The sequence below is a fragment of the Pseudorasbora parva genome, chromosome 23 (genome assembly GCF_024679245.1).
Source record: "Pseudorasbora parva isolate DD20220531a chromosome 23, ASM2467924v1, whole genome shotgun sequence".
Lineage (NCBI taxonomy): Eukaryota > Metazoa > Chordata > Actinopteri > Cypriniformes > Gobionidae > Pseudorasbora > Pseudorasbora parva.
Window position 1 is genome coordinate 21720526 of NC_090194.1, and position 27678 is coordinate 21748203.

The window sequence follows — 27678 nt, forward strand, 5'->3', positions numbered from 1 at the left end:
TTTTCAGACATGGCTTCTTTTCTTTCTTTTCGACAGTGACTTCACTGACCTGTACTGAATGCAGCTTGGGGTGTTGCTGTTGAACTAGAAGCTTCTTCTTGCTTTGACGCTCTGTTTCATTGGAACAAGCAATATTAAGTTTGTCAAAGAGGATTTCATCACTCACATCAATTGCAGTCAAGTAAGGTTGCAGGTCACTTCTGATACTGTCATTTTGTAGGCCAGTGAGGACAGTGTGAAGAAACATGCTCTGCACTAGTTTTGGATCATACTTCAAGCTGGATTCCGCTTCCTGAGATGCGAACAGGATCTTTTGCCTCAGATCAAGACACCGAACGAGGAAACTTTGTGGGGTCTCTTTACTACTTTGTGCCTCGGATGTGAGCTGTTTGTACAATTCGGTCGCACCTCTTTCTTGATAATGCGCTCTCAGTATACGTCTCAGCACAGGAAGGGTTAAATTTGGTTTTCCCTCCAGATAACTACGCAGCTGATGCGTAGTACTACCTGATGAGGGGAGATATAATTATTAACAAAACACAGGACACGGAGCTGCAGCTGCTTCACCATCAGAGTCTGTGTATTGTCTGAGCAGCGCGCCCCCTCCCCCTGCAGGTGAACACTCCCAAGGGAAAAACAATCAAATAATCGATCTATCATTCATTCAAGGCTGAGCAGGGAACATCAATCGTCATAGAACTTAATCCACAATGTAAAATACATTTTTTTCCACATTTATTATGCATTTATTTTTGTAACCACCACACTTGGACGATGTCATTGTTGTTTGTTGGATGCTTCAATTGAAAAGCAAAGTTATCTATCGAGGTTTGATTAAATTTGCGAAGCAAATATATACTAAGTGATGTAATTAATGGTGGGTATCCGAGCGCTGCTCTAGCGTGCTGCCATTTCCCAGCTTGCCATCACGTGACTCGTTGCAGATTATTCTGTAACTATTCTAAAAATCGTTAAGAGTTTTGATTCAGCCCATTTAATTTTCTCATTCGTTTGAAACAAAATTACATTACATCATTGGTTTATTATAGTATCCTACTATGCTGTAGGAGACTGTGACTGGTATTATTCATGTGCGTTCCTTATAGCCATGCTATTCCATCAAAAAGAGGTGCAGTACTCCATATTTATAAAAAAACAAATGAGTGTTTATGTGTGTGGTTTGCTACAAAGAAATGCCATAGTTTTAATTACACAGTATCACTGAAAAATTATATGCTGCTGCACATCTTTACACATGCTATAAATCACATTTCTTATCAATAGGCTATATACAATGAGTGACACAATGTGGTAAACTAACAGTTATTTAGGCTGCTGATTAAACTGGCATCTTAAAGCTGCACAATAAGGTGCAAACAGAATACAGTGACATCAAAATGAGTTAAACAGTAAGTTTAGTATCACACCGAACACTATTGGTATAGCAGACTAATCACATTAAACCATTTAACATTAGTTAAATTAATAATTTAATTTTATGCTCAATTTTAAGCGAACACGAAAGGTCTTCTAAGCGTTTAATCTGGACCAATCTGACAATAGTGGTTAGGCTATATACCATCCGCCGCACCCATCAGTTAGTTGGTTCTATACTGTCACCTATGGGCGCAGTTGTGTAACTTAGAGAAGATTAAATCATGATTAGGAAAAAACAACTTTTGTTATTTTGCGATCACGAGTCGTGATCATAACGTAACAAGAATAGTAAGACTAATATTATCTATGTCTATTCAGGGCTTCCGTAGTGAGAAAGCAGTAGACTTATAAATAAAGGCTGCGTTTGAATACCCAATATGGACATAAGTTAACTCCGAACAACAGCAAAGGTAAGTGAGCTGAGCTGATATATGAAAAACGTCAGCTTTATAGTGTGCAATCTAGTCAAAGTTATTCAATCAGCTCAACTTCTTTTATATTGAATATGGATCATGATTGTAAAATTCAAACGGCTTCATTAAATTAATGTTAATAACAGGCATCTGATCTGACTGCTATGATATGTTCGGGAGGAGCATGTTCAAATAATTGACGAACAGCACGCCAAATATGCATTTAAATATACTCTGTAAATTATATGTGAACTCGTGAAACAACTGTGGTTCATTAGCCAGCATAAAACCTGTACATGTGAAACCAGTGAAATGGATGCTTCTTGCATTACAGCTCTCTCATTAGGCTTGTGTGGGTGAATGCAGTTTGCTGAAATGGACCAGGAACCATTTTAATACAAATAAAAACAAGGCAAGTGTGGTAAAATCATAATTTCATACAGCCCAAGTTAAAATGACTGTTAAGCCCCTGGTGTCAGCATGATGAGTGAGATTTCTGGCTTAAAAGGAACATTCACTTTGTAGAAAGAAAACATGATTTGTCATGTTTGTGTTTTTTTTTTTTTTTTTTTTTTTTTTTTTTTTTTTTTAAGAATCTCCTAGTTACCTACCCTCATTTAATTTCAAACTATTTTAATAGTCAGAAAAAAAGAAATTTCTTCCTTGTGCCATGCAGGCACTGTGGATCTGTGCACTGTCAGAAAAAAAGGTACACTCCTGTCACTGGGGCAGTACCCTAAGGTACAAAACTGAAAAGGTACGAATATGTACCTTTAAACTACTACTATGTACCTTTAAGGTACTAATTTGCACTCTTAAAGTACTGATATGTACCTTTTAAGGTACTTATATGTACCATTTAAGGGTGAGTAAGGTACAAAGATGTACCTTTTCACTTTTGTACCTTAGGGCAATGGTTCTCAAACCTGTCCTGGGGACCCCCAACCAGTACACATTTTGCATGTCTCCCTCATCTAACACACCTGATTCAAATCATCAGCTCATTAGTAGAGACTGCAAGACTTGAATTGGGTTTGTTTGATGAGGGAACATGCAAAATGTGCAATGGTGAGGGGTCCCTAGGACAGGTTTGAGAACCACTGCCTTAGGGTACCGCCCCAGTGACAGCACTGTACCTTTTTTTCTGAGAGTGTGATGAGCAAGCCCTAAACGTGCATTATACACACAGACGGCGCTTCAACAACATCCTGCCAAAGAACATTTGTCTTTAAGTCAAGGCATAGTCTAGCCTGGTTGCCAGCCGAACTTAGCCCCGCCCATAATTTTTTTTAAGGTCGGGCAGTTCGGTCTGGCCTTGCTCCATAGAGGAGTAATTATCCCCGAACAGAAACTGTTCGGGGATAAACAGACCGTAAAAAAATATGGACGACTCGACATCATCCGACATCATCCGACATCATCAGTCTGCGCAGTAGCGATTTCGGGACCGGAGTTGCGCAGTAGAGTGCAGGAAGTAGAGCAGGAAGTACAGTCGCGATATCAAAAGCCCGCCCACACTCTCGCAGATGCAGAACAATTAATTATGTTGGTGTGAAATAAACAGTTATGGAAATGTAGAAATTAAAGCTAAAGCTCCAATCTGCTCCCAAAAATTTCGAAAAAAGTCAGTTAGTGCTTCAGTGAAAACTTCACTCAGAGAAGCCGTCAGTCTCAGCTGTCAATCATGACGTCACACCCCCCGTTTTTATAGCATCAAATAACTAACTAAAACTAAACTTATTTTAAAAACGAACACTTGAAATGAAATCATCGTGATGATAACTGCCTTCAGTGACATAAACTAACTTTGGGGAAAAAATATTTGAAGTGTAATTTTATTATTTAGTTTGCCTCGCGTCCATTAGAAAAGAGGGGCGGCTATACTGGGACCGGTCTCCGGGGGGCGATCGAGGCGCGAAAGCTTCAGTAAATGAGAGGGAGACTGCAGGCTTGGTTCGGACCACTGAAATCATCAGGGCGGGCTTTAGATGATGATGGACAGATGATCAACATTAATGTAATCATGCACGTCATCAATGAGGCTTGGATTATATTTGTATGAATCCTAAAGAGAGAGCTTGTTTGTATATGCATTCACCTTCACAATTTCTCTCAGAAATGATGATAATGTTGGGTAAGTACTCCGTGTATCATTAAATTATTATATTTTTTTATAACACCGGCAAAGATCTTGTATTCCAGCCTGATTCCAGCACGCGTGCAGACAGGGTTGCCAAGTTTTTACAACAAAACCCGCCAACTACTAGCCCTAAACAATAGCTTCTTAGGGGTTGCCTGCTAAATTTCGCACTTATGGGTCTATATATCACATAATAGTCTCTTCAACCCACGGACATAGAAAACAACCCGCAGGGAAAAAAACGCGGCCTTGGCAACACAGTGCAGTTGAACTATGTTGACATTTGACAATGCGTCGCTTCGTTGCTCTGATTGGTTGTAGGTCTATCCAATTGAGGTCTTTCCTGGTTCGGTTGAAACACGCCCCATAATCACAGCCCAATGGAGCAGTTTCAGACTCATATTCTGACTAGAATTGAGTATGACCACGTCTGGCTAGGCATAGATCATACTACAACAGTGTTTTACTGAGGCAGTTCATATAAATAATGAAAACAGCTCTGATGAATTCAGCAAAGCAAATCATAATGAGCTATGCAAAGTGATCACCTGAACTAAACCATATTAAACAAGGGAAAGTATAAACACTTTTTATTTAAAAAAAAAAAAAGTGGTCATTATTATCTTCTTAGCAGCTTGATGGCTGTGGTAGTAGTAGGCTAGCTCAAAACTGGAATCAAAAAATAAGCCAACTTATAAAAGTTGTAAGTGAGGAAGAGGAGGATTCAAATGCTTGTTTTACTGGCTGAGGGATACAGTTAACAGCAGGGTGACTGATGATGAGGAACAAGGTCAAGCAGCAGACATGTGGGTCAGTGACAGAGGGAGAAAACCACTGTCCACTGACGAGGGGGCAAGCAATGATTATGTCAGAAATCAAATTTGAAAAAGGGATAACAAATTTGACTAAAATGCAGCAAATAAGTTTCAAGATAAGATAATTCTAGTTTCTTCAGAAAATACACCCACTCGATCTTACAGCACAGAAGAGACACCAAAGATCTTACATTTGGAAATAATCAAACATGTCAGAGTATTAAAACAATCAATAATATGTAAAAGATTATTCATGTAACATAAGGCATAAAAATGATCTAGAATTCATACAGAAAAGAGATAACACTTTACAATAACACTTTCCCTTTTCCTATTTAGCACCTAAACTCTGGAACAGTCTTCCTAGCATTGGTCGGGAAGCAGACACACTCTGTCAGTTTAAATCTAGACTAAAAACGCATCTCTTTACTATGCCACATAGAATATTTTCCATTTATATTATTCAAATCAGTTAAATTATTGTTTTAGGCTGCATTAACTAGGTCAGCCAAAAGCGGGAACAGTTCCCACACTCAAAAAAATGACTTGTTGAATTTACTTCAAAAATATGTGGTAAGTGGTTGCACACTATATTGGGATTTTTTTTTTTTTTTTTTTTTTTACAAATAACAATTTAGTTATATGAACAAATAAATGCAAGTAAAGCTGGCACAATTTCTTTGAGTAAATACAAACCATTTGAATTTGTCAATGTTACATAATATTTATATGTGCTGTTAACTTAAAGTGGGGGTGAAACACTCAGTTTCAGTCAATCTCATGTCAATCTTGACTACCTATAGAGTAGTATTGCATCCTTCATATCTCCGAAAAGTCTTTAGTTTTATTATATTTATAAAAGAAATATAGGCTGTGCCGAGTCTTTCCGGAAAAAACGAGCGCCTGGAGGCGTATCGTGTGGGCGGAGCTAAAGAATGACGAGTGCACAACGCGGTGACGTCCTCAAGCGTGGAGAAACCCATGGCTATCGATCTCAGCTAATAGATATATGATCCAGAATCAAATCTGAGGCTGAAATAAATTGAACAGGTGAAACAGCAACAGCAGGACGTCTGTCTCTGTGGTATGTATTGTATTTAGTGGCCTGTCAACATTTGTGTGTGTTTACTCGCAGTTTATGAGGACATGATTCGGTTTATGGACTATTGTATGCAACTAAACCTTAGCAGTAGCAAGCAAAACGGTTTTGCACGTCAGACTAGTGTAACGTTATACATAGAACAACAATGGAGTCCGTTAGCGCATTTGAATGACGAAGCACGCAATCGTATCGTTTACTGATGTTTACTCACGCGACGATAGCCAATAGCAGAGACATTTGAAGCAGTGGCGGAGCTAGACTTTAAAAACAGGGGTGGCAAAGGGGTGGCAAGGTGTTATTTTGGGGGGTCAATATACAAAGTGTTCAATTACACTAAAAATAAATTATTTCCCACAAAATGTAGCGAATCCGCCAGGGTGCAAGCGCAACTGGCTTTTAAAGGGAATGGGAGATGACTCACTTATATAATGCACCTGAAACTTAAATCTGAATTTAAGACACAATTTACTGCCTCCGCTCACTGCTCTGACCTGCTGGTGATACACTGGGTTCTTGTGTGTCATTATCTTTCTCTTCTTGACTTCCCTGTCCACCACCTACATATGGTTCACTACAACAGCTGACACTGGGACTGGGATCTGTTTGGCCCTGATCTGCACCTGACTTTTGCTTCTTTAGAAAGAAGTTGGTGACAGCGCTTTTTCTCTTCATTCTGCTGTCCCTATTCAAAGAAAAGCTTGGTTACACACCTCACGAAGAAACCATAATTTGGAACAATTTGCTTATTATTATTATTTACCATGTGTACACCGTTACTAATAATAATACAAATATTAAAGTAATACATTACGACAAAATCTGAGTATATTGAGGTCTAGCCTATTTGACAACACAAGGAAATTGCTTAAAGACATCTAGACATGTATGTTATGTTAAGTAAGGGATAATGTATAGCGAGGCAGTTGTTATAGCGAATACAACACCGACAGGTTGTTTAGGAGCCTGGCGTGAAGCGGAGGAATCTTAAATCAGCCTGAAAGGGGTTGTATTCGCTATAACAACCGCCTCGCTATACATTATTCCGCTTATTACATGGCTACTACCTACCAAATAAATAAATAATTTGACACAACATATTGATTTAAAAGGGAGTTTATTGATTTAAAAACTATTGCTTCCGCTAAAGAAAATAATCTGTTCGGTCTCTAAGGTTAGAATCCTACGTCCATGGCAACGCTCTGTTTTTCATGACAACGGTCTGTTATCCTAAGATTAGTGCTGCATTACACATGCCAATATGAACTAGATTAAAAAGTTTGAAGACAAACTTTAAGTTGGCTTGGAAGAGAGTTGATCAGAAAGTTTGAAAAGGTTTGAAATAGTTTAAAGTTTGAAATAGTTTAATAAGTTTAAAGCTGTAAATAGTTTGATAAGTTTAAAGTTTTAAATAGATAGATAGATAGATAGATAGATAGATAGATAGATAGATAGATAGATAGATAGATAGATAGATAGATAGATAGATAGATAGATAGATGGATGGATGGATGGATGGATGGATGGATGGATGGATGGATGGATGGATGGATGGATGGATGGATGGATGGATGGATGGATGGATGGATGGATGGATGGATGGATGGATGGATGGATAGATAGATAGATAGATAGATAGATAGATAGATAGATAGATAGATAGATAGATAGATAGATAGATAGATAAACAGAAGAGATTCAAAATATTATGACAGACACACGTTTGTTTTTGTGAAATGTGGGGACATTTCCCCCCAACACACACACACACACACACTCACTCTCTCTCTCTCTCTCTCTCTCTCTCTCTCTCTCTCTCTCTCTCTCTCTCTCTCTCTCTCTCTCTCTCTCTCTCTCTCTCTCTCTCTATTTCTCTCACACACATTTGTTTTTGTGAAAAGTGGGGACATGGGTAATGTCCTCATATTTCACACACACACACACACACACACACACACACACACACACACACACACAGTAAATAAATAGTTTGATAAGTTTAAAGTTTTAAATAGTTTGATAAGTTTAAAGTTTTAAACAGTTTGATAAGTTTAAAGTTTTAAATAGTTTGATACGCTTAAAGTTTTAAATAGTTCGATAAGTTTCAAGTTTTAGATAGATAGATAGATAGATAGATAGATAGATAGATAGATAGATAGATAGATAGATAGATAGATAGATAGATAGATAGATAGATAGATAGATAGATAGATAGATAGATAGATAGATAGATAGATAGATAGATAGATAGATAGATAGATAGATAAAATGAGTCTCATAGAATGTCAGTTTGAGTGTGTCTGAGGTTCAGTGTTTAGATTTGAATTTTGTCAGTTGGTCAGTTTGAACAGTCTTGGCTCATTTGAACATTCCGTCAATAAAAGTCAAAGGGACTTTTTTGAGTTTTAATCAGCATTTTTAGGAAAACCCTAAGTCGGATCAGTCTGAAAAGATAAGGCAACCCGAGTCAGAACAGTTTGAAAGTCTGAGCCGAGTTTGTAGCTTGAACAGTCTAGTGTAGCAATTCGTTTTTTAGTCTTAAGCTTTATTAAGTTTTAAGCCACCCTAATGTTTGTGATTGTTGCTGAACATTTGAACATTAACGACATGTTTTAAGCATATTTACGCAGGCGCGACTGTATTAGTCAGTCAGTTTCACGACTAGTACTGCTCATTGAAGTATTAATGCTAAGCATTAAAGTGCAACGTCTCCCTTACTTCCCGTTAAAACAGTACTTTGTTTAATTCAATTCCAATAAAAGCCGTACATACCAGCAAAATGCTCTTCATCGATCCTGTGTGCTCAGGGTTGCCAGGTCCCAGAAATATTTCTAACCCAATGACACCTCAAAACCCACCCAAATGGAATGAAAACTAGCCCAATTTTTCAGTGTCCAATCAGATTAGACAACCACTGGATTCCCATAAAGGGCCCACAAATAAACTCATATATAAAATTGATATAAAATTTATTGTTTTTTAAAAAAAAAGTCTCTTCTGCTCACCAAGGCTGCATTTATTGGATCAAAAATACAGCTAAACAGTATTATTGTGAAATATTTGTACAAAAAATAAATAACTATTAAAAATAACTTTTTTTAATATAATCTAAAATGCAATTTATTTATGTGATTCAAAACTGAATTTTCAGCTGAATTATTCCAGTCTTCAGTGTCACATGATCCTTCAGAAATCATTGTAATATGATGATTTGCTCCTCAAGAATTATTTATTATTATCAATGTTGAAAACAGTTTTTTTTCAGGATTATTTAATTAATAGAAAGTTCAAAAGAACAGCATTTATCTGAAATGTAAAGCTTTTTCAACTTTATAAATGTCTATACTGTCACTTGATTAATTTTAAAGGCATCCTTGCTGAATAAATGTATTCCTTTCTTTGTTTACCCACCCCCCACCCCCCTACGGTTTTCAATCAATCAATCAATCAACTTTATTTATATAGCGCTTTTACAATCACGATTGTGTCAAAGCAGCTTCACAGTGTCAAACAGGGTAATATTGCGACAAAATTAGATTGGTCTGTACAGTCGTACTGGAGAAAACAGTAATGTTATCAGCTTATTTTAATTTATCATATAGCGACAATGTTGGCAGATCAGTATTATAGTTTATAGAATTAAATAAGACCTAATTCATATATTTTATTTGTATAATAAGTTGAATAACTTTAATCATATTTTTAGTGTCCCCAACTGAGCAAGCCAAGCCAAAGGCGACAGTGGCAAGGAACCAAAACTCCATCGGGCATGATGGAGAAAAATAAACCTTGGGAGAAACCAGACTCAGTCGGGGTGCCAACACGTCAGACTAGTGTAACGTTATACATAGAACAACAATGGAGTCCGTTAGCGCATTTGAATGACGAAGCACGCAATCGTGTCGTTTACTGATGTTTACTCACGCGACGATAGCCAATAGCAGAGACATTTGAAGCAGTGGCGGAGCTAGACTTTAAAAACAGGGGTGGCAAAGGGGTGGCAAGGTGTTATTTTGGGGGGTCAATATACAAAGTGTTCAATTACACTAAAAATAAATTATTTCCCACAAAATGTAGCGAATCCGCCAGGGTGCAAGCGCAACTGGCTTTTAAAGGGAATGGGAGATGACTCACTTATATAATGCACCTGAAACTTAAATCTGAATTTAAGACACAATTTACTGCCTCCGCTCACTGCTCTGACCTGCTGGTGATACACTGGGTTCTTGTGTGTCATTATCTTTCTCTTCTTGACTTCCCTGTCCACCACCTACATATGGTTCACTACAACAGCTGACACTGGGACTGGGATCTGTTTGGCCCTGATCTGCACCTGACTTTTGCTTCTTTAGAAAGAAGTTGGTGACAGCGCTTTTTCTCTTCATTCTGCTGTCCCTATTCAAAGAAAAGCTTGGTTACACACCTCACGAAGAAACCATAATTTGGAACAATTTGCTTATTATTATTATTTACCATGTGTACACCGTTACTAATAATAATACAAATATTAAAGTAATACATTACGACAAAATCTGAGTATATTGAGGTCTAGCCTATTTGACAACACAAGGAAATTGCTTAAAGACATCTAGACATGTATGTTATGTTAAGTAAGGGATAATGTATAGCGAGGCAGTTGTTATAGCGAATACAACACCGACAGGTTGTTTAGGAGCCTGGCGTGAAGCGGAGGAATCTTAAATCAGCCTGAAAGGGGTTGTATTCGCTATAACAACCGCCTCGCTATACATTATTCCGCTTATTACATGGCTACTACCTACCAAATAAATAAATAATTTGACACAACATATTGATTTAAAAGGGAGTTTATTGATTTAAAAACTATTGCTTCCGCTAAAGAAAATAATCTGTTCGGTCTCTAAGGTTAGAATCCTACGTCCATGGCAACGCTCTGTTTTTCATGACAACGGTCTGTTATCCTAAGATTAGTGCTGCATTACACATGCCAATATGAACTAGATTAAAAAGTTTGAAGACAAACTTTAAGTTGGCTTGGAAGAGAGTTGATCAGAAAGTTTGAAAAGGTTTGAAATAGTTTAAAGTTTGAAATAGTTTAATAAGTTTAAAGCTGTAAATAGTTTGATAAGTTTAAAGTTTTAAATAGATAGATAGATAGATAGATAGATAGATAGATAGATAGATAGATAGATAGATAGATAGATAGATAGATAGATAGATAGATAGATAGATAGATAGATAGATAGATAGATAGATAGATAGATAGATAGATAGATAGATAGATAGATAGATAAACAGAAGAGATTCAAAATATTATGACAGACACACGTTTGTTTTTGTGAAATGTGGGGACATTTCCCCCCAACACACACACACACACACACTCTCTCTCTCTCTCTCTCTCTCTCTCTCTCTCTCTCTCTCTCTCTCTCTCTCTCTCTCTCTCTCTCTCTCTCTCTCTCTCTCTCTCTCTCTCTATTTCTCTCACACACATTTGTTTTTGTGAAAAGTGGGGACATGGGTAATGTCCTCATATTTCACACACACACACACACACACACACACACACACACACACACACACACACACACACACACACACACACACACACACACACACAGTAAATAAATAGTTTGATAAGTTTAAAGTTTTAAATAGTTTGATAAGTTTAAAGTTTTAAACAGTTTGATAAGTTTAAAGTTTTAAATAGTTTGATACGCTTAAAGTTTTAAATAGTTCGATAAGTTTCAAGTTTTAGATAGATAGATAGATAGATAGATAGATAGATAGATAGATAGATAGATAGATAGATAGATAGATAGATAGATAGATAGATAGATAGATAGATAGATAGATAGATAGATAGATAGATAGATAGATAGATAGATAAAATGAGTCTCATAGAATGTCAGTTTGAGTGTGTCTGAGGTTCAGTGTTTAGATTTGAATTTTGTCAGTTGGTCAGTTTGAACAGTCTTGGCTCATTTGAACATTCCGTCAATAAAAGTCAAAGGGACTTTTTCGAGTTTTAATCAGCATTTTTAGGAAAACCCTAAGTCGGATCAGTCTGAAAAGATAAGGCAACCCGAGTCTGAGCCGAGTTTGTAGCTTGAACAGTCTAGTGTAGCAATTCGTTTTTTAGTCTTAAGCTTTATTAAGTTTTAAGCCACCCTAATGTTTGTGATTGTTGCTGAACATTTGAACATTAACGACATGTTTTAAGCATATTTACGCAGGCGCGACTGTATTAGTCAGTCAGTTTCACGACTAGTACTGCTCATTGAAGTATTAATGCTAAGCATTAAAGTGCAACGTCTCCCTTACTTCCCGTTAAAACAGTACTTTGTTTAATTCAATTCCAATAAAAGCCGTACATACCAGCAAAATGCTCTTCATCGATCCTGTGTGCTCAGGGTTGCCAGGTCCCAGAAATATTTCTAACCCAATGACACCTCAAAACCCACCCAAATGGAATGAAAACTAGCCCAATTTTTCAGTGTCCAATCAGATTAGACAACCACTGGATTCCCATAAAGGGCCCACAAATAAACTCATATATAAAATTGATATAAAATTTATTGTTTTTTAAAAAAAAAGTCTCTTCTGCTCACCAAGGCTGCATTTATTGGATCAAAAATACAGCTAAACAGTATTATTGTGAAATATTTGTACAAAAAATAAATAACTATTAAAAATAACTTTTTTTAATATAATCTAAAATGCAATTTATTTATGTGATTCAAAACTGAATTTTCAGCTGAATTATTCCAGTCTTCAGTGTCACATGATCCTTCAGAAATCATTGTAATATGATGATTTGCTCCTCAAGAATTATTTATTATTATCAATGTTGAAAACAGTTTTTTTTTCAGGATTATTTAATTAATAGAAAGTTCAAAAGAACAGCATTTATCTGAAATGTAAAGCTTTTTCAACTTTATAAATGTCTATACTGTCACTTGATTAATTTTAAAGGCATCCTTGCTGAATAAATGTATTCCTTTCTTTGTTTACCCACCCCCTACCCCCGGTAGTACAATGTTACTAAAGTTTTCTATTTCAGATGAATACTGTTTTGTATTTGTTTTTTACTTTCTATTAATTAAATAATCCTAAAAGTGTTTTAACATTGATAATAACCATATGTTTGTTGAGGAGGAAATAATCATATTATAAGGAATTCTGAAGGATCATGTGACACTGAAGACTGGAGTAATGATGCTGAAAACACAGCTTTAAATCACAGAATAAATTACACTTTACTATATTCAAATAGAAAACAGTTTCTTTATATTTTAATAATATTTCACAATATTACAGTCAACATTACTTTTTTATTTTTAAAAAAATAAATGCAGCTTTGTTGAAGATACTTATTTCAAAAACAATCAAAATAGTCGATTCCAAAATTGTGTGTGTGTGTGTGTGTGTGTGTGTGTGTGTGTGTACAGTTTACAATCTCAGGGCTGTCTTCATTTAGACATATGCTCTCTTCCCCACCCTTCTCATGTGGTGCTGAATAGATTTCAGCAGTAAAGAGAGAAAGCATCTGTGGTGATGGTTTTCTCCTTTTACCTGACATTTTATAGTGCTGCTTGTTCATCCACGGACAACTGAACCGATGCTTCAAACCACCAAAGGCATAACTCATGTGACGGGATGATGCTTGATTTGTGAAATGCTCAAGTGACGTGTCTACTCACGTGCAGCGGTTGTTGCCAAGTGAATTCGTTCCCGGGGATCAATACCCACTAATAAACCGTTCCATTTAATTTTTTCTTTGGCTCTTTTATATTGTTTCGCGGCCGCGGTACTTTTTAATTGTAGCCCAAAAAACCGCAACCCCAGTTTTAGCGGCTCCGTAATTTTTCCCGCAACTCCTTTTTTAAAATAGCCCAATTGTGCGAGAAAACCGCGTCCCTGGCAACTATGTGTGTGCTGCTTCCCGTGTTGTTTTGGAGTCGTTTGGGGCACGTCATGAAGGAGCTGCGTATCAGCTTAACCAATGAAAAGTGTAGCAGCAACACCACGCTGCAGCTGCACGCTTATGCGCGCTGCCAGGATGTATTCACGTCCGCTGGGAGATTTGGGAAATGTTAGTAAAATTCAAACAGTGTAATGTTTTCAGCGGGGTGGCAACAGGGGTGGCAAGGACTTCGTCTGGGGGGGCAATTGCCACCCCAACTAGCCCTCTGGCTCCGCCACTGATTTGAAGCAGTTTTACTCACCGGCTGCTTCCAAAGCAGGACCGAACCTTTATCGCTGGGATCGCTCTGTCAAAAACACACTTCTTTGGTATGATTTGGTGAAGTCCTGTGACAGCAGTGACCGTGGAAATCCACTTTGCGACGCGACTGAAGCGATGTTGTGAAGCTTCCCGTCATTTCTGCATTCAAATCGGTTCAAATGCAGCGCTGCTTTCCCGGAATGCTGTGCTGAAGCGTTGAAGTCGCTTGACGTCACCCATAGGAATGAAGAGAAGCGCGGCACGGACTGAGAGTGTTTATGGGCGTGCATTTCCTCTCTTGCTCTAGTCACGCGGGCGCACCCTACCGGGAGAAGAGGCCGTACGGCCCATACAAAGACCTTCCGCTCTATTAACGTCAAGCCGACCCATACTCAAACTCTCCGAAACATGTCAGAAACCGGAAGGAGTATTTTTGACACAGAAATACTCCATCAAACGTCCAACATTAGTTTTTGAAACTTTGTCTATGATGGGATGGGAATCCAAGGGGAATCCAAGTCCAAGTCTGGGATGGGAATCCAAGTCTTTAACAGTGTAAAAAGCTCAGTATGCATGAAACAGCATTTCAATACCCCCCCCCCACCCCCCCCATAATGTTAAGTAAAATTGTATTGTGTTGTGTCAAATTTATAAAAGTTTATTTTGTAAGGTAAACACTGTTATCAATTTAATTTGCCTTTAAAAATTAAATAACAACAAGCATATTTTTAAAAATAAAATGCAAAATAAACTCATTGGACAAAAAAAAATATTTAATTGAGTGCAGGAATTCCAGCCAATGAATTTGTATATATAGTGCCCACAGCCTAAACACAGGCACCACTCTTCTGCATATGGTAACCACAAAATTACAGCAACTCCTCAATGTCCAACATATAACTGCACATTAAACACTAACATAAACTAATAACATCTTTCCCTTTACTGAAAAACACATGTAGCGCCCCCTCCCCTCTTAGGATGTCACCACTCCTAAGTTCTATTAGGGGGGAGCAGCGGGTTCAGAAAATATGTCTCTCGACAAGTTATTATTACTTATTTCCTACCTCTGGTATTAAATTAGTTATAAACTGATCCTTAACTTTTTTGTTGTAATGAGATGTGTGGTAAAAACGTTAAAAGACGTCACAATACAGGTAAGTATAGTTAAATATCACACTACAAGGTTTTATTATCACAGAGCGTAGATATAAAATACTTAAAAATAGGAATAAATAGATAAATATGTCAATAAATAAACCAATACAATAAATAGTAATAGAACAATTAATATACGCACCCCAAATAAAGGGACTGTAAACTTTAAATTCTCTACTGAGTAGATTATGTCAACAGCAACCCTATATTCTCATAAAGGCAGGGAAATTAGACCCTCAGTCTATGTAATGTTAAGGTTTGTTGTAACCATAACGAAACAATAACAACAGTAAACATATAGACATCAAACTTAAATAAATGTGGGCCCACACACACACACGCGCGCGCACAAACACACATTCACCAACCCCACCGCTGCAGGCCTGAGTCGTTGCTAGGGTGCGTTGTGGCCCGTAAAACACAAATGGCCTCTTCACTCCAATGAGCAATAGAAACAATGGACAGTACCTCGATCCGTTAAATCAAACACGTAGGTCCAACGGCCCGCTCCGGTTCTCAATTGCTTCTATGCCGGCTGGAAACTTCAGCAACGCAGTGTGACGTTACTGTCCAGCGGTGCCAGGGGAACTCCGAATCACGCGTTGACTCACGAGCGCTATCTGGGGTGGTCCTTCGGTGATAAACAACGCGATCCGATCAGCGACCGCGTCTGTCCTCCAACGGTGTCCTTCTCGAATTAACGTTACTCCCAGTCTCTCGATGATTCATCAACTGTCACTAGAAATAACTGTCTCTGTCCAAACGTAAACAGTGCTGCTTACGTGATACTTAGTCCATAAAACTCATATATAATACTCCAAGGAGACCGCAAATGATATCTAGACTCTTTAAAACAATGACAGAGTGAATTCGTTGTGAAAACACCCCTTTACACTTCAAATAATCACTTTTTTCAAACTCTGCGCCTACCGGAGAAAAAAACTTGCGTCACCTCACTCTCTCTCTCTCTCTCTCGTTCTCTCCCAGCGTCAGTCGTAACCCACCAATAAGAATACACCTGCCGCCAAAGGAGGTGGGACCATTACTTTATAAGCCAATCAGGGAGAATGACTCTGCTAAACCATATTTGCATACCGAGGTTATAAATACAGGTTAACATTTTTTCTAAACATAAACATTAACAAATTAACCTTGAATAGGAACAATTAAAATGTTCCTGTACCATTGTCAATAATCAACAGGTATTATTAACCCAAATTTGCCCAGGGTTACACTCTCCCCCTGCTTAAATTCTCATGTCCTCATGAGAGGAGGGATTATATCTGAACAGTGGCTTTACAGGTAGCAGTGGGACTGGAACGGGCACAGCTGGAACACATAGCCATCTGGTGACACCATAAAGTTTGGCACTGCTGCTGATTCTTCCACTCAGGTGAATCTTCAATATGGATCACCATCCCTCGATGCACAAGGGTTAATTGTTGATCCTTGGGCTGGCCGAAATCACTATAGCTTAACTTGACTAGAGGCTTTATTCTCCTCTTCGGTCGATGGTACACCTCTTCTGTATCCTCGTCTGAGTTATGGCTGGATTGACAGTCTTCCCTGTCCGACTCATGGATCTCTGCCCGTTCGGAAACAGGTTGAGAAATGTCTCGTCTTTCCACTGTTTTTTTTACGGTTCTTTCTGGTTGAGATGACCCGGTAGTAATCTGTCGGTTAATTTTACTCTTTACTCTGTCTGGGTTGTAGTATTGACTGTTACTAGCAGCACTGTCTGATGAGTCATCAGTGCTGTCACTCTCTTTTGAATTTGCTCCCTCTTTCCTTGACTGATTCTTCTTCTTTCTGTTCAGAGCTTGGGCACGGGTCACAGGTAGTCTTGGAACTTCCTCTCTCTCATCTAACCCCAACAGTCGCACATTATCACCGATTGGCAACAGATTGTCTCGATGTAAAGTCCTAATTCCTCCCATGCCAGCCTCAGGCTTCAGTCTGTACACAGGTACGTTTTGGAGCTGTTCCACCACAATGTATGGTAAGGAATTCCAACGATTTTGGAGCTTGCACTTGCCTATATTAGCCAGGTTTCTGATGAGTACTCGGTCTCCTGAATTCAAGGCCTGTGATTTCACCCGTTTATCATACCGCTTCTTGTTTCTTTGGTGATTCTTCAGTGCAGTTTCAGAAGCTAGCTGGTAAGCCCTTTGAAGTTCAGACTTCATTTTCTCGACATATTGTTGGTGCTTAACCTCTCCCTCACCATCCGCAGAAGTACCAAAACAAACATCCACTGGCAGACGAGCCTCTCGTCCGAACAGGAGATAATAAGGTGAGTAACCGGTCGCCTCATTCTTAGTACAGTTATAAGCATGTGTAAGATGGCTTATGTGTTGACTCCATTTATTCTTCTTAGATGGATCTAGGGTTCCGAGCATGGACAGAAGGGTTCTGTTAAAGCGTTCTGGCTGTGGGTCACCCTGTGGGTGGTAAGGGGAAGTCCTTGATTTGCGGATTCCCAGCATTCCTAGTAGTTCCTTTATTAGACGACTTTCAAAGTCTCTTCCCTGATCAGAGTGAATGCGAGAGGGCAATCCGTAGTGAACAAAGAATTTTTCCACAAGGACTTTAGCTATAGTCACTGCTCGTTGGTCTTTGGTAGGGAAAGCCTGAGCATAACGAGTGAAGTGGTCAGTTATTACTAAGACATTGGCGATGCCCTTTGAATCAGGTTCTAGTGATAAGAAATCGATGCAGACCAGGTCTAATGGGCCACTGCTGGTGATGTGATTCAAGGTAGCAGACCTAGTAGGTAGTGTCTTTCTGGTAATGCAGTGACCACAATCTTTGACATACTGCTCTATGTCGATAGTCATTCGAGGCCAGTAGAAACGGTCTCTTATGAGCTCAGTTGTCCGCTCTATTCCAAGATGGCCTACATCATCATGTAGAGACTGCAGGACTTGCAAACGGTACTTCTCAGGTAAGACAAGTTGTAGTTTTTCTTTTCCACATTGGCTTTTAATGACTCTGTGGAGAAGGTTGTCATGTATAATCAGCTTTGGACTTTGGCGTTGTAAAAACACAAGCATTGGGTCTGCATCTTTTAAAGGGGTGGGTATTTTACCCAGCTCAATATCTCGCTTCACTGTCCTGATAACGATATCTTGCTCTTGTGCTAGCTTTAGGTCTGCATTCGTCAGTCGTCCCATATTATCCATACCAAGCAGAGTAGGGCAGGAGTATGCAGTAGGGATGCTCTGTGGCAAAACACCTAACTGATCCACTAGCCTTGCAGGCTCATTACTCTGGGGAGAGCTAGCTAACTGACAAATTGCTTTCACACCAGACTGAGGAATCTCTGTCCAGGGAGTAGGAGTATCGGTGTTAGGGTGATAACGTGATAACACATCAGCATCAATATTGTGTTTACCAGGCTTATACTGCAGACTGAAGTTGTAAGTAGCTAAGGCTGCTAGCCATCGATGACCAGTCGCATTCAGCTTCGCACTCGTCAGTACGTACGTAAGAGGGTTATTGTCAGTCCTCACTACAAACTGGGCACCATAAAGGTAATCATGAAATTTGTCCACCACAGCCCACTTCAGTGCCAGGAACTCTAGTTGGTGCACAGGGTAGTGTTGTTCAGAGACACTCAGCTTTCTACTTGCAAATGCAACAGGCCGAAGTCCATCCGAGTATTCTTGATTTAGGACAGCACCCAGGCCACTCAAACTGGCATCCACATGGAGAACATAAGGCTTGGTTGGGTCAGCAAACGCAAGCACTGGTGCATTAGTTAGGCAGTAAATGATTTTCTTAAAAGCTTCTGTGCAGGCTTGGTCCCATCTGGCACCAAATGGTTCAGTCTCTTTCTAGTAGTTCTTTCCATCAATCTTGCCTCGTCCTTTTACAGGTGGATAGCCTTTCGTGAGCTCAGTCAGTGGTCTTACAATGCTGGAGTAATTTTTAATGAAACGGCGATAAAATCCACAAAATCCAAGAAAGGACCGCAGTGATTTCAAGTCTGTAGGCATCTTCCAGTTAGTTACAGCCGCAACTTTGTCTGGGTCTGGTGCAACACCCGCTGAGGAAACAATGTGACCGACATATTTAACTTGTGGCTGACAGAACTGGCATTTGTCAATGGATACTTTTAATCCACATTCCTCTAGTCGGTCAAGAACTTTCATCAGTCGTTCCTCATGTTCTTCAAGAGTCCGCCCGAACACAATGATGTCATCAAGATAAACGACTACTTGTAGGAGATGCATATCACCGACTACCCTCTCCATAAGTCTCTGAAAGGTTGCAGGGGCCCCAGTGATCCCTTGTGGCATTCGCTCGAATTGGTAAAATCCAAGAGGACAGATAAAAGCAGTTTTTTCTTTGTCTTCCTCTGACATAGCTATCTGATAGTAACCGCTCCGGAGATCCAAAACTGAGAACCAATTGCTGCCCGACAAGCAGTCCAAGGCATCATCAATCCGAGGGGTGGTGTACTGATCAGGGATCGTGCGGCTGTTTAAGGTACGGTAATCAATGCACATTCGCACAGCTCCACTCTTTTTCCGAGCTATCACTATGGGTGATGCGTAAGGGCTTCTGGATTCTTTAATGATGCCTGCTGCTAGAAGGTCTTTTAGGTGCCGCCGTACATCATCAATGTCAGCAGGTGCAATGCGTCGAGAGCGCTCCCTGAAGGGTCTGGAATCACTAAGTCGGATGTGATGCTGAACACCTTTTGCTAGGCCTACATCCCATTCCTCAAGAGAGAATACTTTACTTCGTTCTGACAGTTTCTGGCGTAACCTCTTTTCCCACTCATCAGGTATTGGTGACTCATTGAAATCAAACAACTCAGGATTAATTGGCTTTGTGCATGTCTGGACATTCTGTGTCACAGTAACAGTGTCGGTAGGGAACACATGAGCAATGACTGTCCCCGCAGGAATGGAGATATCTTTGCACGTCTCGTTGTGAATCAAAACTCTGAAATTATTCACTTCCACAGCAGAAGAGGGGAGTACTATGGTGGGAATGAACAGTCCCGCTGGAAGCAGATCAGCTGATGAGACTTCCACAACATATATATCATCCCGCAGTGGCTTCTCAGATTCCACTTTACAAACAGCATACTGCTCGCCTCTGGATGGGACCGTAAAAGTTCCAGGGCCCGTCCACTTGATTTTCCCGTCAGGCATATCAGTAGTGAACCCTTTACATGACTGCGGATGGAAACAGATTTTGTCGTTTTGTGTCTGAATTCGGAAAGTGTGTGCTTCATTATAGGACCCTGAATCTTGACTAAGAGCAGCAAGACGCTGGAAGAAACTGGCATTTGTTCCAATTATCACAGGAACCTGTTGTGGGCCTTGTGGTTCAGGGCAGACTAGAGCAAGTATTGATAGGGTCTCATCAGTGCCTGTGAGGGAAGCAGGGAAAGACACATCCACCATTATGTACCCCTTGTATGGATAACTGGACGAACTGAGCCCCCAAATGGCCAGGCCAGTGAGAGGGTGGAGTTGCACATTAGATAGGAATCTGTTATACCATGTATCGAACACAATGGTGACCTGGGACCCACTGTCTAGTAGTGCTTGGCAGGGAAATCCATTAATTTTTACGGAAACGGTTGATGCAGGGCCCACTAATCCTTTGGGTATACTGCCTGACCCAGTGATTCCAGTTTGGCTTGTTTTTGAAAAACAGGCATGGTTATCGTCGCTACTATTTGTATTAGCATTTTCTCTCTCACTTGTAACTTTTCGTAGGGACCGTACCAGCTTCTGAATAACTTGAGTAGAGTTCTCGGGAGCTTGACACCTTGTGGCGATATGTCCATCTTCTCCACAGCGGTAGCAAAAGTAATTATCTTTGTTCTTGCTAGGTCTTCTTGTATTAGAAAAAGTAGACTTGGGTTGGGGCTGAACATATCGACTTGGCTGACTCTGGCTCACACTCATGACAGCTAACTGCTGCTGTAACTCTATCACTTGGTTCTGGAGCATGTGTACTTCTGACTGATGATGTGGCTCGACACTTCTCTTATCAATTTTTGTCTTTAGATCAGAATTCACTGAAGAAACAGACACAGAAGCTTGACCTTCATTTAGACGCACACGCAGTTCTTGGATGTCAGCTTTCAACTCTTTAACAATAGATAACGTGAGTTTTTCATCCTCTTGCAAATGTACAGTCTTTACAGTGGTGTTAATTCTATGTCTGGCAGCTTCATTCTCTTCAGCTTCACGTATTTCATTCAAAAGGGTTAGGAAGGTGGGTGGTTGCTCTTTCTTCTCCCTCAACCTCAGCTGCAGAAGTAACATATCTGACTCGACAGCACCTCGTATCAGCTGTTCTACTCTGGCTCGGTCCATCGCCCCTGGAGAGAGTCCACCTCTCTGCACTATTTTTGTGAGGGACTTCTCTAGTCTGCGCAGGAATTCTGACAGGGTTTCACCCTGATTTTGACGAAGGAGTCGAAAAGCAAAGTACAAATCTTCTCCAGACTCTGAAGTTCCAAAGGTACTTTCCAAAGCTTCAATGTACTGAAGAGCACTGGCATCGGGACTGGAAAATCGAACTGCTTTTACTATTTCTAAAGCAGGACCCTTTAAACTTTCCACAATTCTCCTCCTCTTTTCTTTGTCGGAACAGTCACATTCTGAAATCATAAGGCGGGCTTGTTCAATCCAGTTTTCCATGGGTTCTTCCCCAGGTGGAGTGGGAACAGTGGCTGAAAACATGCGCAATCTTCTGTAAGCAGTGCTTTCACTGTGCGACATTTTACCTAAAAGTTCACCAACTGCACGGATAATGGATTCAGGGGTGCTGGCACTTGAACCGACAGGAGAGAACAACTCTTTAACATCTTCAATAGTTTTTTCCTCTCTAATCAGGAAGCTTGAAAACTTCTCAGCAAAGCCCCTGCGGCCATCTTCACACTTCTTAGAAAGAACAATTTTCCATGTTTCTTCTCCACCAGCAACTGGCAGCTCCATAGGTATGCGAATGGGGTCACATGGGGTTACTTCTCTACACTCACATAAGACTATGAGACTGGTGGGGCTTGGGCCTACCTTTGTGTCCCTGACACGCACGCGTCCAAGGGCTTTAACTGTCTGTACAGTTTCCTCAATATGTGACACTTCTGTTTTTGCAGGTATACCCAGCAGTAGTAAAGCATGCCTCTCGTCGACAACAGCCTCTTCGCACCAGTGAGAGAGTTCTTCTTGGATGAATGGGTTACTGTGAAAAGCCATGTTCAGATACAATACCCTGGAGGTTAAAATGACAGAAAATGGTTATTCTGCTTGACTCTAAAACAATACCAGAGGGATCCCGGACGAGCCCCCAAAATGTGTAGCGCCCCCTCCCCTCTTAGGATGTCACCACTCCTAAGTTCTATTAGGGGGGAGCAGCGGGTTCAGAAAATATGTCTCTCGACAAGTTATTATTACTTATTTCCTACCTCTGGTATTAAATTAGTTATAAACTGATCCTTAACTTTTTTGTTGTAATGAGATGTGTGGTAAAAACGTTAAAAGACGTCACAATACAGGTAAGTATAGTTAAATATCACACTACAAGGTTTTATTATCACAGAGCGTAGATATAAAATACTTAAAAATAGGAATAAATAGATAAATATGTCAATAAATAAACCAATACAATAAATAGTAATAGAACAATTAATATACGCACCCCAAATAAAGGGACTGTAAACTTTAAATTCTCTACTGAGTAGATTATGTCAACAGCAACCCTATATTCTCATAAAGGCAGGGAAATTAGACCCTCAGTCTATGTAATGTTAAGGTTTGTTGTAACCATAACGTAACAATAACAACAGTAAACATATAGACATCAAACTTAAATAAATGTGGGCCCACACACACACACGCGCGCGCGCGCGCACAAACACACATTCACCAACCCCACCGCTGCAGGCCTGAGTCGTTGCTAGGGTGCGTTGTGGCCCGTAAAACACAAATGGCCTCTTCACTCCAATGAGCAATAGAAACAATGGACAGTACCTCGATCCGTTAAATCAAACACGTAGGTCCAACGGCCCGCTCCGGTTCTCAATTGCTTCTATGCCGGCTGGAAACTTCAGCAACGCAGTGTGACGTTACTGTCCAGCGCTGCCAGGGGAACTCCGAATCACGCGTTGACTCACGAGCGCTATCTGGGGTGGTCCTTCGGTGATAAACAACGCGATCCGATCAGCGACCGCGTCTGTCCTCCAACGGTGTCCTTCTCGAATTAACGTTACTCCCAGTCTCTCGATGATTCATCAACTGTCACTAGAAATAACTGTCTCTGTCCAAACGTAAACAGTGCTGCTTACGTGATACTTAGTCCATAAAACTCATATATAATACTCCAAGGAGACCGCAAATGATATCTAGACTCTTTAAAACAATGACAGAGTGAATTCGTTGTGAAAACACCCCTTTACACTTCAAATAATCACTTTTTTCAAACTCTGCGCCTACCGGAGAAAAAAACTTGCGTCACCTCACTCTCTCTCTCTCTCTCTCGTTCTCTCCCAGCGTCAGTCGTAACCCACCAATAAGAATACACCTGCCGCCAAAGGAGGTGGGACCATTACTTTATAATCCAATCAGGGAGAATGACTCTGCTAAACCATATTTGCATACCGAGGTTATAAATACAGGTTAACATTTTTTCTAAACATAAACATTAACAAATTAACCTTGAATAGGAACAATTAAAATGTTCCTGTACCATTGTCAATAATCAACAGGTATTATTAACCCAAATTTGCCCAGGGTTACACACATAAAATAACTTCATTAACCCATGTAATCTTGTAATCCATACATTTTCTCTGCTAGCGCAGTCCATTGCAAAGTATGCTGGGAACTATCCAGTGCCCAGTTAGATATGTCAGCACAAATAGTTTATGTAGTTCTAATGCAAATTAATTAAATAAACTTCTGTTTTAAATATATTAGGCTGATTGAACACATTTCGACAGAACTTAATTTAATTAGGTAAAGTAGACATAATTTAAATGTGTCTTATCTATGAAGGGCCTGAATCATTTATTTTGAGTGCATAACACCTGATGTACTCGTTACATCATAAGAAGAATGGCATCTACACTAATGTTAGCCTTTCTGTTTATCCCGAGGTTTACTGCAGTCAGCCGGATCCAGGCCGTATTCATATCAGATAAATAAATAAACCCGCCTCCGGCATGATGACAATCTTTTGAATCATCTTACGAATATCTATTTACCTAATATGACTTAAGACCTGCAATGTTCCCAGAATAATAATCATACACTGTTTGTTTGTTGGCCAGAGGAGAACTGGCATCCCGACTGAGCCTGGTTTCTCCCAAGGTTTTTTTTCTCCATTTTGGCCCTAAAGGAGTTTTGGTTCCTTGGCACTGTTGCCTTTGACTTTTTGAAACCTAAATTTTAATTATATTACCGTTCTGCCCACATTGACACTATATGATAATTGAAATGAGCTGATAACATCACCGTTTTCACCAGAGCGGCTGTACAGCTGAATCAAATTCTGTTGCATTATCTTCCTTTTAACACTGTGAAGCTGCTTTGAAACAATTTGACTATATAATGTAAAAAGACCTCATACGTGACCACACCAGGATGGTATGATCATCTTCATCCTTTGTTCACACACAGCATCATACCGGTAATTTATTTCTGTTACATCTTCACAATTGTCAGAACCAATACCTTTATATTTTTTTTAAGGTTCTGTTTCAATCTCTTAACAGTAGTTGAAGCCAGTCTGTGTAAAAGGGACTAATGCCAAGATGCATGAAAGCTGTGATTAAAAATCAGGGTTATTTCATCAAATAAGTAACTCTACCTTTGTTGAAACCTTGTGCTTTATAAAATGTGTTTTCTTTGTATTATTCGAGGTCTGAAAACATAGATTTTTTTCTGCAAATGCTATTGTCAGTAGTTTATAGAATTAAACAAAATTGATAATTTTCCTTAAATAAAACAAAAACTATTACTATTACTAAAACTCAAACTATTTGCAGTGTTGTTGTTGTTGTTTTTCCAAAGCTATATATACAGTACATCAGTGAATCAAACTATTCTCCAATATTTCAGCCAAAGTTGTCTTGCAGACTTCCAACCCTCCCCAATGCACAAGCTATTCACAATGTTAAGAATTACTTGCAAATTACAGACCGGTGAGCTTAATTAGGATTGGCACTAACACGTCCATACAGGACTGAAGTTGAAGAGCCCTGAAGCACTTTTTAAAAACTCTGAACTGGGTCCCATAATTAAAAATCAGAAACATTCAAGTTTTTTGCAGTTTCAAAGTCCAAGACATCATCTTATCTTCTCGCCACCACTGGATGACGGTGTGTAGGGATAGCTGGAAGACTGTGAGGAAAAAAACACTCACTGGCTTACAATGGGGGAGAAAAAAATATATTATGTATATAATAGCAGGTATGCTGGGCAGGGGTTTGGTTGGTGTGGGCCCCTTGTCTACGGGGCTGTGTGTGGTGCACTGTTCTGTGCACAGATAGACATATCAATCAGGAAATCACATTAATATTGTAATTGTTATTTAACAACTCCCAAAGGACAGTTTTTTTCTATTTTAAAAAATTAGAAATTAGTCTTCCTAGCATTGTTCGGGAAGCAGAAACACTGAATCTAGATTAAAAACGCATCTCTTTACTATGGCATACACATAAAATTATCAATTTATATTATTCTAATCAGTTAAATCACACATTCTCAACCTTGGTCCCTGAGGGTGACTGTCCTTCAAAGTTTAGCCCCAACTCTAATCAAACACCTGAACCAACTAATTAAGCTCTTCAGGATTACTAGACCGCTACAGGCAGGTGAGTTTGACCAGGGTTGGAGCTGAACTCTGCAGGACAGTGGCCCTCGAGGACCAGGTTTGAGAACCCCTGAGATAGGGTACATTACTAGGTTGGCTGGAATCCGGAACACTTCCCATAACACCTGATTTACTCCTTACATTAAAAGAACAATGGCATCTACGCTAATGTTAGTCTCTCTGTTTATCCCAAGGTTTGCTGCAGTCAGCCGGATCCGGGCCGTATCCAGATCAGATAAACTCCCCCCTGTAAATGCCTCCTCGTTACGGCATCCTTAATAAACCTATCTCTGGTGTGATGACTCCGATCTTTCGAATATTCCTATCTAATATGACTCATCATGACCTGTAATGTTGCCAGAATCACAATCAGTCATATACTGTTTGTTCGTTGGCCAGAGGAGAACATGGCACCCGACTGAGCCTGGTCCCAAGGTTTCTTTCTCCATTATACCACCTGAGAGTTTTGGTTCCTTGCCACTGTCTCCTCTGCCAACTTTGGCTTTTGGCTTGCCCAGTTGGGGACACTAAATATTCAACTGTATTACTGATCTGCCCGCATTGACACTATATGATCATTGACATTGGCTGGATGACATCACCGTTTTCACCAGAGTGGCTGTAACCTACAGCTGATTTAAATTCTGTTGCATTATCTTCCTGTTAACACTGAGAAGCTGCTTTGAAACAATCCCTTTGTTAAAAGCGCTATATAAAAGCTTGAAATGTATGTCCTTACTACTGACAATCAATTTGGTTTCAAAAGAAAGCATAAAACTGTGTGTATCTATGCTCTTAAAGGGATTGTTTCTAGGTACACAAGCCTGAATACTTCTATATTCTTGTTTCATTGATGCGTCAAAGGCATTTGATAGAATAAACCATGAACGATTGTTTGTGAAGTTATTAGATAGAGGTGCCCCTAAATTTTTAGTGAGAATTTTTGTGTTTTGATATGCCCATCAAACGTTTATGGTTAAATGGGATAATGTTGTATCTGGGTGGTTCTTCAACTACAGGCACTTTTGGCCTTGTGAACTTGAGGGGAATAAAAGTGTTCAAATCAAAATTGTCACAGTCTAACAGTTAAATATAACTAGTCTAGTTTAATGATCCATAAAAGAATGCACTTACACTATAACACAAATTGTTTTGTTTTTTTACATATTTTCCGATCCGCACTGAACAAATGTCATTTCCATCACATGTACATATTTGATTATTATTTAAAATTATTATGATATATATAATTTCTTAACAGTGTAAGACCACTTTCACACATAGTTTTACCAATTTATACCTATATTGCAATTACCATAGATTTGTGGATTAAGTAAATTAATTGTCACAAGGCCTAAACACAAAGCTTACATCCACTACAACCTGAAATATAATATTGCATTGATTAGATACATTTCAGAAAAACAACTTCTTGTATTATTACATTAAGTGGAAAATTATCCCATAAACTATGCAGGAATTTTTAATGAGTGATTACAATTTTGTACATATTTTTAACAAAAGTTATGAAGTGGCGGAAATGACTGGGTGTTGTGGAAATGACA

The 27678-nt window shown here is 39.4% G+C and overlaps 1 long non-coding RNA gene across 1 annotated transcript; it reads left to right on the forward strand.

The window, feature by feature from the left end:
* The first annotated feature begins 1619 nt into the window (after nt 1-1619).
* On the forward strand, nt 1620-27075 carry LOC137062887 (uncharacterized). Its single transcript, XR_010901305.1, has 3 exons — nt 1620-1847; nt 2185-2262; nt 26308-27075. It is a non-coding gene; the product is annotated as an uncharacterized lncRNA (long non-coding RNA).
* The last annotated feature ends 603 nt before the right edge of the window (nt 27076-27678 follow it).